At 42.9% G+C, this 24,074-nt stretch overlaps 1 protein-coding gene and 1 pseudogene across 6 annotated transcripts in view; one reads left to right on the top strand and one right to left on the bottom strand.

Annotated features, from left to right (window-relative positions):
* Positions 1-24,074, top strand: part of Bicc1 (BicC family RNA binding protein 1) — a 232,360-nt gene that overhangs the window by 7,388 nt on the left and 200,898 nt on the right. The gene's annotated exons all lie outside the window — the stretch shown is intronic.
* On the bottom strand, positions 3,735-4,043 carry LOC110326556 (annotated as a pseudogene).

Here is a 24,074-nt window from a genome sequence, read left to right as displayed (position 1 = left end):
TTTTTTTTTATAATAAAAAAATGACACACTATCATATACAAATACTCATTTTATCTCATTCCACTGTATCTTGTGCTCTTTTCCCTTCCAGCCGTGTTCTTTCTTTTGGAATATAGCTCCTTAGTCCCTCTTTTCTCCTTCTTGTAAATAGGTTGGTCTAGCAGAGTCTGGCCTACAAAGTCTTGATCTTTAAATCCCTCCGAGGTAGTGTGATAGGGTGAGCATCCCGCATGTGCCCTCAATTGCAGTTTGAAATTTCCCAGGATGTGTGCTAGTTAGTTGGTGCACCTGTCGTATGATGTTTATTTTAATAGATTTCTCCTATAAGGATGCATTGGATAAAAGGGACCATCTCTTTTCGTTACTTAGTGAAGTGTAGGGGGTGAAGCACAGTTCTCAGGCTAATTTTTGAAGGCTTTTGCAATGGGTGTAGATGCTTAGCAAGTGAGCTTAACCGTGAGTCTGTGAGTGCCAGCTCATCTAATGCTTAGCCCTTTAGTGTTAGCATTTAGCACAAGGTCCGAGATGTGTAAAGCCATCAGTGGAAATGCTCAGAGTGCACAGCACACTTACATGTCTTTACAGTTTTCTGTTTTAAACGTTAACATTACATTTGTCTATTATGTATGTGCATGTATATGTGTGTGTGTATGTGTGTGTATGTATGTGTGTATGTGTGTATGTGTGTGTATGTATTTGTGTATATGTATGTAGGTATGTGTGTGTATTTGTATGTATGTGCATGTGTGTATGTATTTGTATGTATGTGTGTAGGTATGTGTGTGTGTGTATTTATATGTGTATGTATGTATGTATCTGTGTGTATGTGTATAGGTATCTGTATGCATGTGTATATGTATGTGTATGTGCATGTATGCATGTGTGTATGTGTGTGTATATGCATGTATGTATGTGTGTGTATGTGTGTATATGTGTATGTGTGTATTGTGTGTATGTATGTGTGTGTATGTGTGCATGTGCATATGCATAGTGGGAATTCAAACTCTGCTCCTTATGGTTGTATAATCACTCCTCAGCCCTGCTAACACAACCTTTTCTTACCTGCTAATGCACCAATAATTGTGGATTCTGATCACATTTATTTGTGATAAGTATTAAGTTCTGTTCCCATTTATGAGGTTGGATCCTGGAGGAACAACATTCACATTCTAATCGAGTGGTAGGTTTGCATGCATGCGTGTGTGTGTGTGTGTGTGTGTGTGTGTGTGTGGTATGTAATATAGAGAAGACACCCCATATAACTACACTGAGTTGACCTAGAGCCCAATGATATTTCCTTTATAGGAAGGTACTAAATGACAGGATTTGAAAATTATCCACTGTATTTATCCCTTGATTTAAAAAGCAAATACAAAGCTAGAGAATATTTGAAGATTATAGACAGGTATGCAAAATGAACACACAGACTCCATCACTGGATCTAAAATTTGTCAATCACTGGTGATTGTATTTTGGAAGCTTTTTCCTGGTCTTGAAAACATGTGTCTGTACATCATATATTTTTAAAACCATATGAAGTTCCTGCTGTACCGCTGGGAAGCAGATGGCCTAAGCTAACTGTGGTTCCCACTCTGTGTGAATTAAATTACAGCAAGAGCATCTCTCTCTTGTTCTTTGAATTTTATCATTGGTGTTTTTCTTTTTGAGATTCATATTTATTCTCTCTCTCTCTCTCTACCCCCTCTCCTCTCTCTCTAGTTTTTCAAGACATGGTTTCTCTGTGTAGCCATGGCTATCCTGAAACTCACTCTATAGACAGGGCTAGCCTGAGACTCACAGAGAGCTGCCTGTTTCTGCCTCCTAAGCACTGGGATTAAAGCCCTGCATCTCTGCTGCCCTGCTCTCCTTGAGATCCTTGAAGGACAGACTTCCACAGGTCTCTATTATCCATTTGACTGACTTTGGTTGAACTGTTTCTGTATAGAATGTCTTAGGTGGGCCCCCAGTAGAGCACACATCCATCATGTTTCCATCCATTCACCGGTTCAGCTCCTGGCGCTGTTCTCATTAGCTGTGTGGCCTGGGGCAAGTGAATCCCTAATTTCAGTCTTGGGGACATGAATCTCTTCTACATTTCGAGGACTAGAGATGCTGTGTGTGAAATCCATACAGTGCAAGGTGAGGCAGGGATGAAGATGCAGCCTCCATGAGCTCCACACACTTCCCTAAAAACCTTGCATGAATCCTCTCTTATTTCAGTAGGGAAGGAAATCTTATTGGTGAAATTTGGGGCATAGTACGATGGGTCTTTTGGTCCCCCCAACCCCCTGCAGTCTTCCTTCCATTTTTTTTTTTTCTGATGGGCTCTCACTATGAACCCAGGCTGGCCTCACATCATCCTCACCATCCTCCTGCCTCAGACTCTCAAGGGCTGGGATTGCAGGCGTGTGCCACCACACTTGGCCATTCTAGGGCTTTTGAGCAATGTTTCAAAGATAATTTTCTAGAAGACTTTGGCGGTTAGGAAGAGGAGAAGCAGGTTTGAAGGCTGCCTGACCCTTGTACCCACGGTTCTGATAGCCTGACTTGTTTTCTACGACAGCTGGGAGATATTGGAAGCAGCAAGACGGCCAGTGCAGGGTGAGGGCTGTTTGTCTTTTTTGACTGAAAAATTTAAGCAATGTCCGTTTTATCTGATTAGCATGTCTTGAATCAGGATTTCTTAAAATATGTATACATCAGAATCCAGGGCTTGTTTTAAAAAAGCCAACTTTCATCCTCTTTGAGTCCAGATTCTTCATGTCTGAGCAGGGTGCAGGGGAGGGGAGGGGAGGGGGGGCAGAGGGATCTGTGTCTTGAAAGCATTGAGTCCGAGATGCATGTAGGTGGTCCCGGGACCTAACATTGAGAAACACGAGTAGGTGGTTAGAGATGGTTAAATACTTCCAGGGACTTCGGGGTCTTGTCTTCTGGGGTTCCCTGCTGCCCTAGGAGCCAGCATTTCTGCCTCCTTATGAGGCCATCTTGAGATTTTGCATCTAGGAGTATAGTGTCTGTGGGTTGTATACAGTGGCTCATTGGATGGATTCGGCAGGGGAGCACACAGCTGTTTACACTCTGGTGAAGGGGAGAACTTGTCTCCATTGCTGCATTTTGCAAGTCAGACTGCATTCAGTTTTTAAATGCGTTTTTTTAGTGGGCTGATAGAATAGTTACTAAGTACTTTATAAAATAGTTTTAAAAACACATTTTTGGGGGGAGGGGTGGGTGGGAGGGTTGGGGAAACAGCTCTGTCATTTGTAGGGCCCCAGTTTGATCCTCACAACCCATCAAACCTAGATGTGGTGGCATGCACTTAAAATCCTGGTGATGGGGAGGAGGTGGCAGGGGGATGATGGGGTTCACTGGCCAGCTAGCCTCATCCATTTGGTGAGTTCCAAGCCAGTGAGAGATCTCAAAAACTAAAGCAGATGGTGCCTGAGGGATGACAGTAGAGGCTGAATGTCTGTCGTGTGGACACACATAAACACCTGTGACCTCTCCTACACATGTAGACAGACAGACAGACAGACACACATACATACACATACCACGACAAGCAAAACAATCTTCTTTTTTCCCCACATGGGTAATTTTATTTAACAAAACAAAACAAAACAAAACAACAACAACAAAAAACAACCAAACGAAATCAAAAGACCAAAACACCAAGCAGAAGTTCACCCCTCAGAAGGGAGGGAGGTCCCTGGGGCCAGGGTACCCTCCATCAGCTGCTAAGAGTCTTGCTGATGCACGAAGGGGTTAGGGATGGCCTCCATGCTGTCCTGGGGGTAGATGAGCATCACTGAGGCGCTGTGGCACAGCACGAGCCCCAGCTGCCCTGTGTCCTCTCTCAGCTTGTACCGGTCATCAGGATCTCCCTTGGACTCAGTGGTTCTGTCCAGCACCAGGTTGAGCAGTGGATGAAACTTTCTCAGGATGCTGCTGGCTTCCCAGCTACCCTGAAACTACTCCACTTGGATGGTCTTCTCATTGTACTTAGACAGGTCCAAGATACTTTCCTCCTCCTCCTCCTCCTTCAGATTTATTTGTTATGTATATGAGGACACCATTACTCTCTTCAGACACACCAGAAGAGGGCATCGGATCCCATTACAGATGGTTGTGAGCCACCATGTGGTTGCTGGGCATTGAACTCAGGACCTCTGCAAGAGCAGTCGGTGCTCTTAACCACTGAGCTATTTTTTAAGGCCCCCTGAAGAGAACTTTTAAAAGGAGATATAATTACAAGTAATCTCTTCATCCTAAGAGCTGTCTCGGCTTCCTGGCTTGAGTAGGGTTATGGATTGTTTGCATAGTTTTTGGGGTCGTCCTTAAAGTTGTGATTGCTACTTTCGGTCCATCCTTTTTACCTAACCCATTAGCTACTCCTGGGTTGGTATTCCTGAGCACGTGTTAGAAATACACTTTTATTATTTGTATTTGTGACACATTTGGTCAAAAACGTACTTTGACTATAGGCAGAGTTGTAGTGACCATGGTTATCACACAATTTTGGGTGGGTGGGGAACTATATGGCAAGGCAAGTTTTGAAGTGGTTGGACTTTGAGGAAAGAGGATGACCTTGAAAGCATTGGCAGCTTTTATTGAGTGCTCACTGTGTCTGAGACATGGCTCCCAGGGCTCTGAACCCTCAGGAACAACCCAGGAGACATGGACGCTGTCGGGACATACATCTCCATGGACAAACCAGCCCCATAAATTCTTTAAGTTGGAAGGTCTGGTTTCTCTTTGTGACTCAAGGACAACAGTGTCCTCAAGGGTTGTTCTAGAGACCAGGCTCTAATGTGGGGAAGGGGGGACATCGCAACTGAGTTCAGCATGGTGTGCCGCCCTCCCCACAGGGCGAGAGACCTTTTGAGTCCTGTGAAAGTTCAAAGAGTCTTGGTAGTGGACTCAAGAATGGCTGAGGATCTCAGTGGGAACGTAGGGAAAAGGTTCTGCCTTCTGCTGTCTTTGGTTAAATTGTCTTTCCCTCCTTTGTGAACTGGGGATAATAATGCCTCTCTTCGGGGCTGTGGTGAAGATTACACAATAATGTTTATAAAGCTGACTCACAATTGGTGCCTTGTGGATGGCCTGTGTTTTTCATATCCATTTTCTATTTGACTGTAGCATCCAGCCCAGTGCTGTGAAATAGCTGAGCCGTATACACAAAGTAACTGACACGTAGTGGATTTGAATTAAAAACCTGTCCCGTTTTAGCTAACAGAGCAAGTATTAGCCTTATGGAATGGAACTTTACATCCAGGGCTTGCACTTGGCCTCAAGAGCTACTTGGCAGCTGTGTTTTATAAGAAGACAGAGGTGTTATCCACACACAGGGCGGTCTGCCATGCTCAGCTTAGGGAGTACAGAAAGGACTGTAGATGTGAGAATGGCCTTTTGGATGAGGGCATGCAAAATCAACTCAAGGAAGAGGAATGCTGGGTAATTTGTACACACATCTCACCTGGGCTGGTGTTAAATTAAAATTAGTCAAGCTTATTAGAAAATATCTAATTAATTGTAAGTACTGGCCCATCTAGTAGTCAGGTAAGCATGTATTCATGGTTAAATAGGATTTAAATTTTATTTTACTTTCATTGCTCTGGCTGACTTTGGACCTTTGGTCTTCTTGCCTTGGTTTCTCAGGAGCTAGGATTACAGGCAGGCACCACCCTGGCTATCATAAACATAATTTTAAAACCTGTCAGATGACATAATCCATCCACTCTGGAAAATGAGACCTCTTTCACGTTAACTAACTGAGCCTTCCTCTTCTTTTAGAACAGTGCCTGCTGGCCAGCAGTCAGGTACAGGCTGGTGGCTAACTCTTGCCGTTGAAATTTTGTTTCAAACAAATTCTGTTGGGTTTGGGTGGGAAACCCCTTTAAGACACCTGGAAGCTCCTGTATTCTGAGCCTTTGCACAGTTCCGAGCTGCAGACCCACCAATTCTTTGAATCTCTGTCTGGTTGGACGGTGAGTGGGTACTGTGGGCTCTCCATCAGTGATCTCCGAGGGTGGCATCGGTAGGATTTTGTCTCTGAATGTATGTCTCCCAGGAGGATAGCTGGAGTGTCTTGGTGGTGGAGGGTCCAGTGCTTGGAAGAGAGCAAACCACTGGCCCTCTTTCCTGGCCTCTGGGCAAGCAGGTTGGCAGCACCTGGTATCCTGTGGGCTGGACAGCAGCTTGTTTGGGCTTTTCTATGGTAATTGAGTAAACCGTCCTTGGCGCCTGTTCCTGTTGACACATTGTTACACGGCAGCAGAGAGTGATCTCTCCCATGTAACAGGTCTCATCATAGTTTCCTTCTCTTCAGCCAGTGATTCCGGTGATCAGGTTTCCTGGGGTAGGGTTTGTGCCTGGTGGCTGATATTCTGACTTTAAATGTCACGGGGACACCTGTATGGCCAGATCTCCACCTTCCAGAATTGTTTCAATGAATTCTTGAGAAGGGTTTAATGTTTTCCTCGGGTGTCACAGAAGACCCCCCTGATGTGTGCTCTGCTCTGTTCTCAGATGGCCTTTTAAAATCATGAGATTTTTTGTTGCTCTTGTGGCTGCTGCTGTTGTTAAAAGTACCAATTACAGCAAAGCCAGTTCTGGTGAGATTCTTCTTATTAACTGGTTGATTATAATGGCTTAATTTGAAAAAGTTGGAAAACTTATTTGGCTTGAGTGGTGCGGATACAGTCATGGAAAGAAATGTCGGTTTTAATACGGGTTTCTAAAAATCTATTTTTGTTTTAAGAGATTTATTTTGTTTTATGCACGTGGGTGTTTTGCTTGCATGTGTGCTGTGCCCACGGAAGCCAGAAGAGAGCTTTGGATCACCTCCAACTGGAGTTATAGGTAGTTGTCATCTACTGTGTGGGTGCTGGGGAGCAAACCCAGGTCCTCAAGAAGTGCAGCCAGTGTTCTTAACCACAGACCAATCTGTCCAGCCCTCTCCTGCCATGTGTGTGTGTGTGTGTGTGTGTGCTCGCGTGTGCGTTTGCATGTGATATGTACATATTTGTGTGTGCATTTGTAGATGTACAGCGTATGGAAGCCACAGAGGTTTACGATGGGCAGCTTCCTCTGTGACTCGGATACCTTAATTTTTGAAATGGGTTCTCTCTGTGAACCTAGAGCTTCATTGAAAGCAAGCTATTGAGCTCCAGAGATCTGCCTCTCAGCAACCTCTATAAGTGTTGGTGTATGTGTGGGTTCTTGAAATCTAATCTCAGGCCCTCTTGTTTGATGTCACAGGTCGTCTGATTAAGCTACCACTCCCATCGCACAAGGGGATTTTAAGATTAGATTTGCTGAAACTGGAAAACAAAACACAGGATCACTGCAGATCTTTAGAGTTTGTACGATTCTCCCCCCCCCCCAGGGGCTTACAATTTAGGAAAACATTGTCTGCAGATTCACAGTGGCCAAAATAAAAAAAAAAAAGATTGTCGCAATAAGATGGTTGGTATCAGAGAGTGAGCATGGGGGTTGCATTATCCATGTAACCCATATTTGATCACACCAGGGATCTAGCGCTTGGCAATAAAACAGGAGGAGATGGAGAAGCATCTCATGAGAAGCCACTCTAGGGAGACAGAGCAACTGTTCAGTAGTTAAGAGCACTTGTTGCTCTTGCAGGGGACCTAGGCTCTGTTCTTGGAAGCCACCCAGTAGAACCCACTTGGCAGCTCACAACCATCTGTAACTCCAGTCCCAGGGCATCTGACACCCTCTTTTGGCCTCGATGGTCAGTGTGCTTTATATGTAAATGGATATCCAGAGACTGAGAGTAGAAGAGTAGGAAGAAGGGATTCTTCAGTGGTGGTGACAGAAGAGAGCAAGATGGCCACATATGTGTCAGCCCAAACTGTCCAAGATAAAGAATTGTACAATCCTTTTATATAGTATATACTATTATAGTAATATCTTATATACATTATTGTATAATAAGAGGGACTGTCTGTCTTTGTACAGTGAATAGCTCCTAGGAGTGTATATAAACTAAACACTAGATGCTGAACTATAAAATGTAGACTCTTACCCTGTCAGGAAGGAAACAGGGTCTCGACAGTAACAGATGTCATTGCTTCACGTTTGGTAACCAGGTTGAACAACAACAACAAAAAAAAGGTGCTCTTGAATGTAATCAATGAATTATACCAGATGGACTTGCAGAAGGCATTATCTTGTCAATGCAACAGGGTTTTCTCAAGTAGGTAAAGAATGTTCTCCAAGATCGAGCTTGCTATTATATGCCAGGGAACTATTCTTAGTAGGGTCAAACAGATTATAGTCATAACACCTCTCCTTTCTGACTATAGTTGAATGAAACTAGAGATTGGCAGGTTGAGAAAGGCTGAAAAGGCCACACATCTATGGAAGAGAACAGCCCCCCTCCCCCACGAAGGATCAGTGGTCCAGATGAGACACCATGAGGGGGATTAGCTAAGTGAAAATCTATATATCAGGAATGCCTGTCGTCCAGGAAAGGCAGCAGGAAGGAGATTTAGGTCAGTGACGTCCAGACTGAGGAAGAATGTAGACCCCAGATCAGTGGAATGACTGACAGACCAAGAACAAGAAGAGGAAGAAGAAAAACAAACAAAAGCCAACCCCCCAAAACCCCCCCAAAACAACAACCGCACACACACACACACCCCAAAAACCAAACCAAAACATCAAATTGTCAAAAATTCACCCTGAATTGAAGCTGATGAGAGAAAGAAAGAAGACTAGAGTGTAAACAAATGAAACAGAATAGAAAACTAAAGATCAAAGCACGCAACATGTTTTTCTTAGAAAACAGTAAAATGAAAACTCCTGGTGAAAGATCTGATGTTTTCCCACTAAGTTTAGCAGTGATATAAGAGTCTCTACCTAATGTGGAACCAAAAAAAAAAAAAAAAACCATGAGAAAAATTAGGTATGGGAAATGAGACATTATAACAGATGCCACGGAAATCAAAAGGTCATAATCTGCTAAGACAGAATTATAAAAAAAAATAGTCTTTGAACAGACCTAATAAGGTGACTAAAATAGAATTAAAAAACAAACAAACACCTCCCAACAGAAAACCCCAAGACGGATTGGCTTCACTTAGTTAAGCTTCTGGAAGTTTTAATTGACACTGACCTCAAGTTCTCCCCCAAATCAACCAGGATGAGAAGCTCCAAGCAACAGCACTTCAGGGAAACTGTGGACCAGGGACACTGTCTCTGGCATCTGTTGCTACAAAATCTGGGCAGATGGAACTCAACAACACACATTGTTCTGGTTGTGACCTCATGAGATTCATTCTTGAAATGCAGGAAGGATACAGCATATGAAAATCACTATAATACTGCCTTTTTTTTTTAAACACATCGAAAGACAACACACAGTTGTCTAAGTTGATAGAGGAAAATGCATGTGAGAAAACTGAGTTTTCTAACGAAAGAAAATATTCAAGAGATTAATGGAAGGGACAACACACATATAATAAAGGCCACCTGTGAAATCCCACAGCGTGTGAGAGAGGAGGGGGCAGGGAGAGCAGAGTGCGAGAGAGAACAGCCAGTCACACTCAACGGTGGAAAATCGAATGTTTTCCCTCTAAGCTCAGCAGCAATGTAAGATTCTCTCTCCCACTACCTTTACCTAATGGAGAACCAAAATCTTCATCAGAGCAACCAGACAAGAATGAGAAATGGATACAGCTATGGAAATGCCACGCTGAAGACCGTTGTAGGCTTCAAAACTGTGAAGCATCTAGATAGGAAAGTAGGACGATCGGTTTTTCTTACCTGAGATAATTTTATATTTAGTGAACCTTAGTGAGCACAAATGCACACACACATGTACACACACATACACATATATACATAGACACAGTTACACATACCTATACCCCCCCCCCACACACACACTGAGGCAAGCATTAGGGCTGTTTAACAGATTTAGTTTTTGAGGAATTGATTTTTGTGTTTGTTTACATATATGTGTTAGAAACACAAATACCCATGTGGACTCAGATAGATATATGGGTATCATTCTTAGTGGTTCACAGTGAATGCTGGGAAGTGAACTTGGGTCCTCTGCAAGAGCAGTACATGATCTTAACCACTGAGCCTTCTCTGTGGCTCCTGGAAGTGAAGTTTTAATGTTGCAAGATGAGGAAACATCTGAGATCTGTTGAGCTGTGCCCATTCCAAGCTCCACTGTGTACACACCAAGCACCACACACTTGAAATAGTTCAGATAGTAATGTTTGTATTACACGGTTTTCCCCATCAAACAAAATAACTTGATTGATTTCTCTGCAGACAAAACAGATTTGCCTTAGCAAATTCTTTGTATACTTCCGCGATCTTTGGGGAAAAAATTAACATTATTTTAAAATTGGCATAACAGAGTACCAGGCTTTCGTATGTTAGCTTCGCACATGCCTACTTTGGTGGATCTCCTTCAACCCAAATTGCTTGTAGTTTACAATGTGCACTCTGCATCTTCTGCCCTCTCTAAGCCTCTTCCTACTTCCCTGTGTTTTCTTACCTGGTCCTTAAAGCTGCCTTTCTGTATCTCTTGGACCCATTTCCAGTTTTCTGTTCTCTATCCAAATTCACTCATGTAAGCTTACATATATAGAAGTTAGAATATATATGTGTGTGTGTGTATCTATATCTAGCTAATCTATCTATCATCTATCTATTGATATGTCTATTTACTATCTATCTGTCTGTCTGTCTATCTGTCTATCTATCTATCTATCTATCTATCTATCTATCTATCTATCTATCATCTATCAGAGTCCATATGGGTATTTGTGTTCCTGACCCTAGTTACTTCACCTAATATAATATTTTCTAGTTCCATTCATTTTCCTGCAAATTCCACACTTTCATTTTTTTTCTTTACAGCCAAATAAGATCCCACTGTGTGTACATACCATATTTTCATGATCCACTCATCTGTTGGATGGACATCTATGCCGATTCCATAAAAGCTGTTTAAAAAGTACAAGGTGCCTCGAAGAGTTCACCCATTGCTAGCTGAACAGAAAGAGGAAAAAAAATTCTGTTTTGCAAGGATAAAAGTGTGGTTGCCAAGAAACCTGAGCTCCGAGTCCTTGCTCTGGAGACTTGTGGAAAGCCTACCTTCCTAAAGGCAGCCCCCCCCCCCCCCCCCCGTGGTAACAGCATTTACACTCAGTGCTCAGGAGGCCACAACAGGCAAAAGCACTCAGTTATTTTCAAGCTTTCAAACCCAAAGTGCAGAGTAGACACTTCTTTCAACAGTGGATGCACGAGACAGATTTGTGGGACTTGCAGTTTAGAGGGCCTGTCCAAGTTCCACGGCTAACAATCGTAACAGAACGACTTTCTCGGATTTCCATATTTTTCAAGTAGACTATCATGGTTTGGCCCAACTACTGAGCTCGGTTTCTGCTGGCTTGCACATTCCTCCTGGTTACACTGTGAGCTTTACCTCCACTGGAAAGTATGCTCTTTTTCAGCATTTATTTTAGGCTGCTTGGCTGGAAGCAGCTCTCTTTAGTTTTGAAGCATATAGATGTATGGATGTGTGGTCTTCGGTATGTGTCTAAAAAAGAAAGCAGAAATAAGTTTACAAGCAGAGTAGGTAGAAAACATTAGGGATGTGAAGGCCTCAGTCATGGCAAGGGGACAGAACTCAACTAAATCCCCCAGAATTGAAGAGGATGGTTCTGGTTATATATGTATGTATCCATATGCACTTAGACATGACGTAAATGACTGCCTGTGCACACATACAAGCCTACATACATTACAGATTGGATTGTGCATCCAATATTCAGATCTAGTCCCTTGTGTCTCCAAATGTGACCTCACTTGGGATGGAGTCTTGCAGAGGTAACAAGTTAAGGTATTAGGGTGGGCCTGTGAGAAGTGGGAACCGTGGCTGCAGAGATACAGTGTGGAGGGAAGGCAATGTTGAGACACAGGAAGCATCAGCCATCAGTAACCAACTGGTATGTGGAACTCTCACTTCTCTCTTATGGCCCTCAGAACACCTGTTGATGCTTGGTTTGGGGTTTTATCTCTAGAATTGTCTCTGCACTTGGTTTTGGGGTCCTTACCAAATGGCAATTCTAGTGAACTGGAATAAATGTATATTGCTGTTATACTATCAACCAGTGGGGCTGGAGAGATGGCTTAGTGGTTAAGAGCACTGGCTGTTCTTCCAGAGGACCCAGGTTCAATTCCCAGCAACCACATGGCAGCTCACAACTATCTGTAACTCCAGTTCCAGGGGATCCGATTTCCACACACCAATGCATATTAAAAAGAAAAGATGGTTAATTAACACAAAGCAGGATATGTATGCTTAGCAATATTGATTCATGCTTAAATATTTTATTTATTTAGGTAATTGTTGCCTGCCTTCCTATATAACTGATATGTGAGTTTAATGCTTACAACCTTAAACTTTTTTTTTTCCCTTAGAAAACTTATTTGGGAAGTTTGGGAGAATTATTTTGCTCATAGTAATCAAAATTGATACTTCTTTACTCTCCCTATCTCTCTCTTTTTTTAAAAAATTATTTATTATTATATGTAAGTATATGGTAGCTTTGATCAGACATACCAGAAGAAGGTGTCAGATCTCATTACAGATGGTTGTGGGCCACCATATGGGAGCTGGGATTTGAACTCAGGACCTCCGGAAGAGCAGTCGGTGCTCTTAACCACGGAGCCATCTCTCTAGCCCCATATCTCTTTGGAGAGATGGCTCAGTGGGCAAGAGTGCTTGCTGTGTAAACATGAAACTCTGAGTTGAAATCTCTAGCACTCATATAAGAGGTGTGTGTGCCTATAGCCCAGCACTGCCATGGAGCGTGGGATGAAGACAGAAGAGTATCTGGGCCTTGCTGGCCTCCCACCTAGCTGACGGAACAAGCTCTATAGTCAGTGAGAGATCCCATCTTAAGGGAATTAGGTAGAGAGACATACAGGAAGATGCTAAACAAGCTCTTCTGGCATGTGCACACACACACACACACACACACACACACACCACAATCCATTTCCTAATTTCTCAAGAGAGAAATTCAAATCACACTCTAGGATGAAGCAGTTATGTGTAAAGTGGACTCTGGCCCTTTGACCCTATTTTGCATAACAATCCTCAGACTCCCTAATTGATGAGTTTCCGTGCTTGCTACAGCTATAGCAGCAGCGGAGCCCACTGACAGATTGGAAAGGCAGCGTCAGAAACAACCCACCCACTCACTCGTCTCCAGCACCGAAATGAAGAGAAAAAAATAAAGTCTCAAAAGTCCACATGTTGAAATTAAATTTTCTGAAGATTAGAAACAGATGCTGTGTTCAGATGATCAGTTTTTCCACTGCCCTTGGTTCTGTTGAATTGTGTTCATTTTGCCCTCAGTGGGAAATTCAGTGGAGTTCAGTGCCTGGTGAGGCTAGGTGTGGTGGTCTTCAGCCCCGCCCCTCCGCCCCTCCGTCCCTCCGCCCCTCTACACTGCTTGAGGCGTCTGGGGTGTCTGTGGGGCCCGGTGGATGAGGAACACTGGATGATCAGACCCTGGGTTGGGGAAAACAAGTCAGTGGTGAACGGGAGGCTAGTTTGGTGGGACATTGATTTATGTTGGTCCTGAGAAATGCTAATCTTGGGTGAAAACGGTTCTGTAGTTGCTTGAGTTTTCAGATGTAAGAATGAACTTTGTGGTGTAACAGTCCTGAAAGACGGTTTTCAATTAAGAAAATGAAAGGAGAGCGATGGAGATGCTGAGATGGTAAAGCGGATTTCTGAGTTCGAGGCCAGCCTGGTCTACAGAGTGAGTTCCAGGACAGCCAGAGCTACACAGAGAAACCCTGTCTCGAAAAANCCTGGTCTACAGAGTGAGTTCCAGGACAGCCAGAGCTACACAGAGAAACCCTGTCTCGAAAAACCAAAAAAAAAAAAAAAAAAAAAAAAAAAAGTGCTTTTTTGAAAGCACGTTGGTTTGAGTTCTCCAACACCATCTAAAAGTCAAGCATGGTGGCCTGCCTCAGTGACCTGTGGTGCTGGAGGAGAGACAGAGAAAGCCGGATGGGATCTAATACCTCAGAGGTCAGCCAGTCTGGCCCGTTGATGAGCTCCAGGTTCAGTGAGAGACCTTGCCTCAAAAGATTCAGTGGAGAACAAGAGAGAAAGTCACTGATGTTGACTTCTGGTCTCCATACATATTTATGGACAAGCACCCACCCCCACATTGGATGCACACCTATGGACACATACATACATGCAAACACTCCCCATTCACCTACGTACACATACGTGTGCAGACGCAAGTGCACACACACAAACACAGGAGAGCAGGGTTGTTACACTGACACTTGGATTTTTCAGTCACACCAAGTTGTCTGATAGTTTAGGAATTCAACATGCCAAGTTATGTCATGTAATAAAAGGTTTTCTTTCTTTCTTTTTTTAAAATTGATTTTATGTATATGAGTACACTGTCACTGTCTTCAGACACACCAGAAGAGGGCATCAGATCTCATGACAGATGGTCGTGAGCCACCATGCGGTTGATGGGAATTGAACTCAGGACCGCTGGAAGAGCAGTCAGTGCTCTTGACCACTGAGCCATCTCTCCAGCCTCCAAAGGTTTACAAGTGTTGTTTAGTGTGAGACTTTATAACATGTTTGGTGCAATGCAGAACTCAAAGCATTCAGAAACGCGGTCTTAATATTTATTGACAAACTTGAGCAATGAGTTCCAAAATCGAATTTCATGTTTACATGTAGTCAGTTGAGGGATAATCTATGGCTTGCTGTGTTTATGAGTTAGAGACTTTAACGGCACTATTTTTGAAGGACAGAATTATTCTGTGCATCAGCATGAGTGGCCTTCGTGAATATGAATCTGCTTGTCTTATATCCATTTCCAATCTGAGACTTCAAATACCCAGATCTTCTAAAAATTATAAAATATTCCAATTCCTCAGTTCAAAGTTTTTGTTTCTAGCATTTAAATCACGAGGAATAATACATAATAAAATATAGGCAGAAGGTGTAGATCAATACATTTTCTTTTATTCAAAAGAAGAAAATCCTGCACACAGCCAAGACATACTCATGGCCACTCCCTTACCTCCGATGCTTATAGCTGCTTAGTGTTGAGGTAGTGTCCTCTGGAGTTTTGGGGACGGCCTTAACTGTGTGCAGGGATATGGATCCCTAAGCACTCTGCCTGCATATATCCTTCAGAAATAAAATTCTGTAAGACATAATTCGTTATGTCTGGCTTGGCCCATTCTGCATTTGAGATTCATGAATGTTGTTGTGTGTCTCTGGTTTGTTAACAGATTTGTCACAATACTGACTTTTGTCCTGATAAACTGGCCTATGGCTTTTCCTGACCAGCTCTGTGGGGTTCTCTCCTGTCTGAACCGGCGTGTGTACGGTTGTGCGTTTGCTCCTTTGTGTTTGGGATATTCAGACATATAAACACTCCAGGGTTCGTTGGTGGTCGGCTCTTTATGTCCTATTTAGCTTTGGCTGTTGGGATGAAGCAGCTGTGCATGTTCTTGCCCACAGCTGTCATGGAGGCTGATTTCTCGCGGGTCCAAGAGGGGTAAAACAAGGTGTAAACCAAGGATGTGTTTAGCTTTAGTGAATACTACCTTCTAATTTCCCAAAGGGTTGTCTGTAGTGCCTTGTGGCAGCTCTTTCAAAAGGGAATTTTCAGCCAGGTGCGGCGGCTCACACCTGTGAAATCCCAGAATAGGAAGGCTGAGGCAGGAGGTTTGCTACAAGCTTGAAGTCCTGAGCCTGGGCTATGTAGCAAATTCTGGGTCAGCTTGGGCTGCGGATCAAAAACAGATTGCTCCCAAACAAAACAAGGATTTTTCGTTTACTCAGTAAACTTGACAGTCCTAACGAGTGGCATCAATCAGTCTTAGAGCCACTCTACGAGTGCAGAGGTCCTTCCTCCATCAGGGATGACGTCTGGCTTCTCTTCATGTTTGTTGGCAGTTTGGAGAGTCACCTTGGGAATCACATTGTATTTATTTATGTAACGTTGTTTTACATTGTGCCAATGCCTGGCTCTTTGCATCTGGCTGAGAGTCCTTTAACTTGGTGACTTGGGCTCTCATGTTACTCTTCCCAGAACTAGCATTTGTTCTCATGGATAATGCTTTTGATGGATATCCTTGCTGTCTCAGCTCTCTGCTCCCCTATTGGTTGCTGGCTTAGCAATCCTTCGCGTTCTTGATAATTTTCTATTGCTTCTGAGCATGAGTGTGTGTGTGTGTGTGTGTGTGTGTGTTATTATGCCCAAGTTTTCTAGTCATTTATCCACAATGAGAAAGTCCATATTATTTGTTCTGCTATTAATTAAAAGTAGAATTTTTAGGTTTGAAAAATAAAACTAGTCCTATTTTTCTACTGGCTTTAAATAGAGAAAAATGTGTCATCAGATATTGATATTTAGTGAAAACAAGTTTTAAGGGAATTTATTTAAAACTTATCTGTGGTTTTGTTGCAAAACAGCCCTTGGCTTTTTAGAAAACTTCCTGTGCAAAGAAAGGACTTATATTTCGGCTTCTATTTTTTTCTTCAATATTTTTTCTTGACGTTTTAGAAAAAGTAGAGCCAGTGTCTTAAAGTTAGAATTGAGCTTTCAGGAGGCCCAATAGAGGACTATGAACTGAATTAATCTGTGCCTGTAATTAAGGCAGGAGGGACAAAAGCAGATTCTTCTACTTCGAAGTCTTAAATATCAAGTATCCTCATTTTTAGCTGATCTGGTATCGGTTTGTGTTCTGTTTACACAGATGTGGCCAGTGTTTATAAGACACTCCAAGAATGTGTTACAGTGTCAGATTGTATTCGAAATGTAGGTACATTTGAACATTATTCATTATTAAAGCTCATAAAAGAGATGTTTCTCCTGCTTGTAGTGGCACATGACCTTTTCTTAATGCTTTAAAGGAGGCAGGCCAATCTCTGAGTTCCCGGCCAGCCTGGACTTGCATAGTGAGTTCCGGGCTGGACCAAGTTTGTGTAGACAGGGAGACCTTGTCTCACAGCAAAACAAAAACAACCAACCAACCAATAACAAAGCCAGAGAAAAGCAAAACCAAAAGAAAACTCCACCCATCACCATCAAAACAAAGTTAAAAAGCAAAACAAAACAAAACAGAAAATCCCACAGAAATATTAAAATAGAGAATTTTGACTTTGCTGTATCCTTATGACACACATTGCCGGTGGCTGTGGCCATGAACTGTTTGGGGGTGTTATCATGACTCTTATTAGATAGAAACACTTGAGATTGAGGACTTGTTTGGCTGAGTTGGATAATGTCCTTTGGGAATTACATTGTGTCCCAGGTGGCTTCTCCAGCTAGTCTTTTCTCAGATCTAGTTAGCACCCATCCTCCCTATGGCGAGAGACCAGAGTTTTCATAGCTCGCTGCTGCCCAGAGCGTTGTGGGTCTCCGGTAGACAGAATCAATAATTGTTTAAACCAAGGAATAGGATTTAATGCTTGCAAACAGTCTCCCGACGCTTATTGCCAGCAAGCTCGGATTATGGAAATGTTCATTACGTAATGTCACACCACCTGTGTTTTTGCTGATGTCTTTAAGATCCATCTCTGGGGCTCTGTGATTTGAACAGCCCCTTCATTATGGAAAAAGCCCAGGCCCAGACACTGGCCACAGTTTTGCTTGATGAAAGAAAAGCTCTCTTGCTATTGTAGTTTATCTGCTGATGCTCTTACCAATAGTTTTAGATGCTCAAAATATATCAGTATTCCAGTTTTGCAACCTAGAGGATATCTAGATTATTGAAAAGAAACAACAGGTTTAAAACATGTTGGCCTGGGGCTGGAGAGATGGCTCAGCGGTTAAGAGCACTGACTGCTCTTGCAGAGGTCCTGAATTCAATTCCCAGCAACCACATGGTGGCTCACGCCGACCTTTTGTAATGAGATCTGATGCCCTCTTCTGGTGTGTTTGGAGACAGCTATAGTGTACTGACATAAAATCAATCAATCAATCAATCTTTAAAAAAGACCAAAACTATGTTGGCCTTCTGCCCTATGAATGTAGTGGCTTTGGTTTTATTTTTAATATTTAATATTTAAAGAGTGAGTTAAGCTTAGGTAAAATCACGCTTAGTTAAATTGGTGTTGGAGGTGTGATGGAGGCTTCTTAGTGCCTTCATTGGTGTGAACTTGTAATTCATTGAGGTAGATTTAAAACTGATGAAAGTTCTCACATACTTCATACCCAATTCTCCCTTGCTACTCACAACTTACATTAATTAATGAGCCCTAGGGGCACATGACTCTGATCCAAAGTCCGTGTTTCAGCCGGGTTCCCCTGATTGCTCTTGTCTCTTTCCCTCCGCCTCAATCTTCCTCTTTTCTTCCCCTTCTCCATCCATTCCTTTCTGCATTCCAGAATTCTGCTCAGGACAACACCTTGCACTGACGTGTGACCCGCCCCCTAGCCCCCCCTCCCACCTCCCTGAACTGTGACTGTCTCAGTCCTAGTGCTAGGTCCCTGTGTCTTTGGCTTGTCTGCTGCTTTTGTGCTGCTCTGGGGTCGTAGAGTCTGAACTGCAGTTGAGCCGTACGTATTTGCTAGGCTTACATCAATCATCGCTGTTCCCTATTTGATCGCTCAGATGGTTTCATTTTGGAGCATCACGGCCCCTCTGGTTTACTGTCTTCTCCCTTTGCATTCCCGTCTGTTCACTTTTGAGCACGGTTCTTATTTTGTGTCATACGATTGTCCAGGTTCCATTGCGAGAAGGATCCCTAGTGCCTTGATGGGAAAATGGCATTAGAGCTGAGGTCTGGTGCTCTCATCCCTAGTGGGTGTGTTCCTTTAGGTCCTTCCAGCTGACACGGCAGAGCACAGTTTGTATAATACAACGTCTACAAATGGTTCTGTAAGGATTTGTGATAGTATCCATCTGTAGCTATTGTAAGCCAAACAGGACTTATAGTGAGGCGCCATCTCTCATCTCCACAGTAGAGGTCACTTGAGCGTTCTCCCTGGCTGCTAACCGGGACTCCTGTGATCTGTGTTCATTTATTGTTTGACTCAAGCTATGGTATAGACCCGTCTTTGACTTCTTGGCCGATATCCCATGAAAGACTGACATCAGCAGAGCCCAGTGCATAGTTTCTTTCCCTCAAGCGACACACCTTACTCCCGTCTGGTGACACGTAGGTCAGCATCTCTGTTCTCCCTTGACTTTATGTCTCACATCGATCCGTTTCTGTCATCATAGCTCTTTCCCAGGCATGATCTCTCTCACATCGTGCAGACAGTAAGGTCTGCCCTGCGCTCCCTGGCTTTTGACAGAAGTGCACAGCACATCAATAAAATAATTGTTTAGTATGTAGTCTTTTAGACTGGCCCCTTCTCCTTAGCTCTGTGTAGCCAAGAACCAGTTATTTGCATCGTACATGAACGTATACAGTCTTTCTCCACCCTACTCTCATCTGAGTAACAGGATGGGTGGTGTGTGTGTGTGTGTGTGTGTGTGTGTGTGCACATGTACCCCTTTTCACACATGTGGAGGTCAGAGGACAGCTTTATGGTGTCTGTTTTCTCCTTCCACCTTCACACGGGTCCTGGGGATTGAACCCAGGTCACCCAGGATGTGTTGCAAGCTTCTGTATGTGCTGAGCCCTCTTGCTGGCCCTGATATTGCATTCTTGTTAGTTATAGTCCACACTGTGCACAGAAAATGTCTTCAGTTTGTTTTTCCTAACTCAAATTTCAGATCCTTTGACCAATTTCTTGCTAATTCTCACTAGCTCCCCCAAGCCAGCCCTAGGAAATAACTATTTTCTTCCCTTCCATGAACGTGACACTTTTAGATTGCGTAACTGAGATAATGCACAGTTTGTCTTTCTGTGACATTAGGAGCTTAGTAATTGTGTAGAGAGCTGATGTTTTCAAAGTACAACTAAACATTGCCCTTATTTTTGGCCAGAGATCAAGAAATTCATTAATCTCCTATTTCTGAAACTCCCTTCCCATGTGGCCTTAGGAAAGTTATAATTTCTCCAGAACTCAGCTCAATGTCGTATGTGGGTGGTATTGCGAAGGGACACACAGACCTTTCTTCAGGTTCTTGATCTCATAGATAAAAGAATTTAAAAAATTGCCTCACAGGGAACTCAGGGACAAGTTTATTGGACTCAGTGGGAGAAAACAGCAGGGCAGGAAGCTGGCTATCTTAGTGGGTGCTGGGAGGAGGGACAAGGGATGAGAAGGAAGGGGCAGAGGGAGAGTTACTCTGAGTCAGAAGTTAAGGTAGGTTGAGCAGCAGAACTCTGTGAGCAGCTCCTGGGGCGGGGCTGGAGTGGGTAACTTCCGAGGTTGAGGATGCTCTGGGTGTCTGTGCCAGGCTTAGGGAGTGAGTCTGTGTTGAGGGAGGACTGAGGGGTGTGTGTGTGTGTGTATGTGTGTGTGTGTGTGTGTGTGTGATTATGACATCATCAAGGGAGTGGCTACTGCTCCCGTTTTCCTATATTTTTCCTCTTTCCCTTCTGGCTTTAGGCTTGTTGAGGGTGTAAACCAGGATTTTCTCTTTACGGAGAGAGGTCTCTGCCTCAGGTGAACAAGTGTGGGGTGGGGGCATTGGTTGGTTCTGCTATGTGTTCAAATGCTAAATTCTGTATCCCAAGATCTGCTTGCCCCAAGACAGTTCCCATGAACACCAGCCTTTGCTATGTAAACCTTGCTCCCCAATTTAAAGTGAATTGGTTAATAAAAGGCTGGAGCCTGCGACTGGGCAGGAGAGAGGGAAAGGCAAGATGCTAGGGTCGAGTGAGGACTCTCAGGAGAGACCAGGAAGGAGGAGAAAGGAGAGAGGGTTGCCATTAGTCTGAATGATGGATCATGAGCATGTGAACCTTGAGGATAACCCGGGAGAGAATCAAACAGCAGGTAACCAAGGACAAAGAGCTGGGATGTAAGTTAGGATACCCCCAATCCTGCCCAATCCAGGCTTGCAAATAAAATGCCAGGATTTTGTGTCTTTTATTCAGGCTAGCTAGAATATACAATTCATTTTACAAACAAGGAAAACACTGCATTAAGCTCTGACCAGGCTATTTGTAATGGGGGCTGCTGACCACCAATCATACGATTTGTGTCAAAGGGTGCCATCATGTTGGTTTTTATTTGTCTCAAAAAAGCCTCCACTGTTGATATCAGACAGGATATCTCCGCCATGTTCTGGTCAGGAAGCTTATGAAGTGATGGGTATGCGCATGGTGCCTGGGATGCAATGGTCCTTTCTTTCCCTTCCTCCCTTCCTGTAACAGTGACGGGAAGATCTTCCTGACATTCTCATTGGACCCCATTCCTGTATGTGTGATAACCGGCTGATGTTAATAAATAGAATATAGATGCGGAATCATGTGCAGTCAGGTGCCTGTACTTTTTGCTATTATTAAATATGTTCTACCTTCAGTGGGCCAGGGAGGAAGAAAACCTGAGGCTATCTATCTATCTATCTATCTATCTATCTATCTATCTATCTATCTAAAGTATAATGATTTTACTTTCTTTTGGGGGAGGTACAAGGATGGAGGGACGATATGGAAGGACTGGGAAATGAGTGGAATTGGGGTGCATGATGTGAAATTCACAAAGAATCAATAAAATATAAGAAAAAAATGTCCTCTATTCAGCTCCCTTTTGTTACATTATTCTACATCTATCTGTTTACCCACTGGGTTGGGAAATTCAATTGTCTTACCCAATTGAATTGACTCCGCCTGGATGGTGTATCCAAACTTTGTTAGTGCTTTTTCAACAAATGTGTAAGTGACACAGTGGTTGTCTTGGGAGCGTTAACCCAAGTTAAGACCTTACAGTAGAAGAAAACACTTTTGTCCCTGTTAATGTAATTACATATATAGACTATTAAGTTTGGCTGTAATTATTGGGTCTCTTGAATTATTGGGCCTCTTTAGTTCTGACTTTAAAGGACTGACAGTAAAGTTTCTAAAACATCAAGAAATCATACTGCCAAACAGAAAGTCAAAAATAATGATTTATACTCACATTATAAGAATCCCTGAATAGCCAAGGACTACTTTGTAACAAAACCACAGATAAAGCTCTAAAGACATTCTTTTAAAGCTTGTTTTTGTTATAAGTTAATATCTGATGCACCCTTGTATCTGAATAGTTAAGACTAAGAGGAGAAATATGGGAGTTACTTTCTCATTTTCTTTTTCTTTTTTTTAAATGGAGAGGTTCTACTTTAGTATAGTAGACCAAATAGTGTAGACCATCCTAGTGTGGTTATCTGAAAACCCAGGCATGACATTAGATGGCTATCTGATCAGAAAAACTAGGAAAATTAGAAGTGAAGAATTGCCAAGCAGCAACTGGTAAGGAACAAAGGAGAGGCCAAGGGGAGGTTGGTAGCTCTGGTATTTCCCAAGAGAATACATGACATTTCAGCAGGCCTTGTTTCAATTGTCCAACTCGGCTGCAAATTCTTTTACATATGTGTCTTTTTCTATCATAAATATTAATTAATATTTTACTACTTAAATCAGCAGGTGACACCTAACATATTTGTTTCTCTTTTGGCTTTGTGCTTGATTAAGAACGTAAATAAATGTGTGAATGCTGAACTCATTATTTTTGACTTGAAAGGTCGTCCTGTTGCGAGGGTTAAAAAAAAAAATGCCTTCAAAAATGAAAATGCTTAGTAAGAAGTAATTCACATAGTAGGGATGGAAAAGTAATTACTTTAGCTAGGATTTTTTTCTATTTAGAATAATCATTTGGAAATAAAAGTGCATTTCTAGCTTAAAAAAAAAAACGGTCGTACGTTCTTTTTAATTGTGTGTATATTCCTGTATGTGTGTATGTGCATGGGGTACTGTGCTTTCAGAGACTAGAAGAGAGAGTTAGATCCCTCTTGGAACTGGAGTCAGAGGTAAGCTGCCCAGTGTGGGTGCTGGAAACAAGACTCTGGTCTTTTGCAAGAGCTCTTAACCACTGAGCCATCTCTTTGACCCCCTTACTCCCAGTTTTAGTCTCCCCAAATTTTAATTACATTTCCGTAGAGACTTCTGAGACTCGGTTCTGTTCTTGTGACACCCTCCTGGATGTTGATTCTGTTGGAGGACCCAAGAGAGGGGAGGCTGTTGGTCTTGTTTTCAAATGCTGACCTAGGATGTTAAGTAGCACACTCCAGGTGTGGTCTATTGTCTGTAGCACTAACTGGATTCATTGTTACTCCCTTAAATCATTGACCACACAGCTCGATAAAGAATACAGTTACTTCTCATTCCAGCGGGAGTCTTCAAACATCAGGGTAGATAGGCAGTTTCTCTTCTCATTATCGAGATCAAATAAAGAGAAGCTGGGGTCTGCTTAATGCCATCTTCTGTTAATTCTCAGGGATCAGAGCTCTCAGCTCAGCTCACCAGGTTGATTGGCAGCTTTATGTCAGGGGAGTTCCAGTGAGCGACCCATTTGGGCCACTGGAGTCTCTCATGTGAAACCGAGTGTTGGCCTGGAATCTCTGGAACTCAGACAGTGGCCGAATGGGTTTTAATCATTATTGGAAATGGGAGAAACTGGCGAGCTGAGCGACTTCAAAGCCTTCAGCTCTATTGGAGGCAAGCAAGAATGTGTAAGCCCCTGCATTATTAGTAGAAGGAATCACTTCTGCGGAGAGGACCCCTTTCTCAAGGTGGTGGAACCAGCCCCTCAAGTCCTGTCACACTGGAAGAAGGAATATTAAATTTTATGCTTTAAAAAAATGTTTATTTAGATAATTCCCACATTATAAGGTGATCAAGCCTGTTTGTAAGACTTTGGAACTGCTATTTAGAGTTGGGCAATGGTTAATTTCGTGACAAATTATTAACTTGAGACGACTGTTAAAGTTATACCTCCTAGGTGGTGGTCAGCATTCCAGTCTCTTCTGGCTGAATGGAGCCTTGCCTGTGTCTGATATCTCGTTGGTATGGGTGGGGGTGTGCAATCAGAAAGGGATACTTTTTTTTCCCTTGCAGTTTTTTTTTTCCAGAAAATCTGAAA

The sequence above is a fragment of the Mus pahari genome, chromosome 9 (genome assembly GCF_900095145.1).
Source record: "Mus pahari chromosome 9, PAHARI_EIJ_v1.1, whole genome shotgun sequence".
NCBI lineage: Eukaryota > Metazoa > Chordata > Mammalia > Rodentia > Muridae > Mus > Mus pahari.
This window is presented reverse-complemented; position numbering and strand designations above follow the sequence as displayed.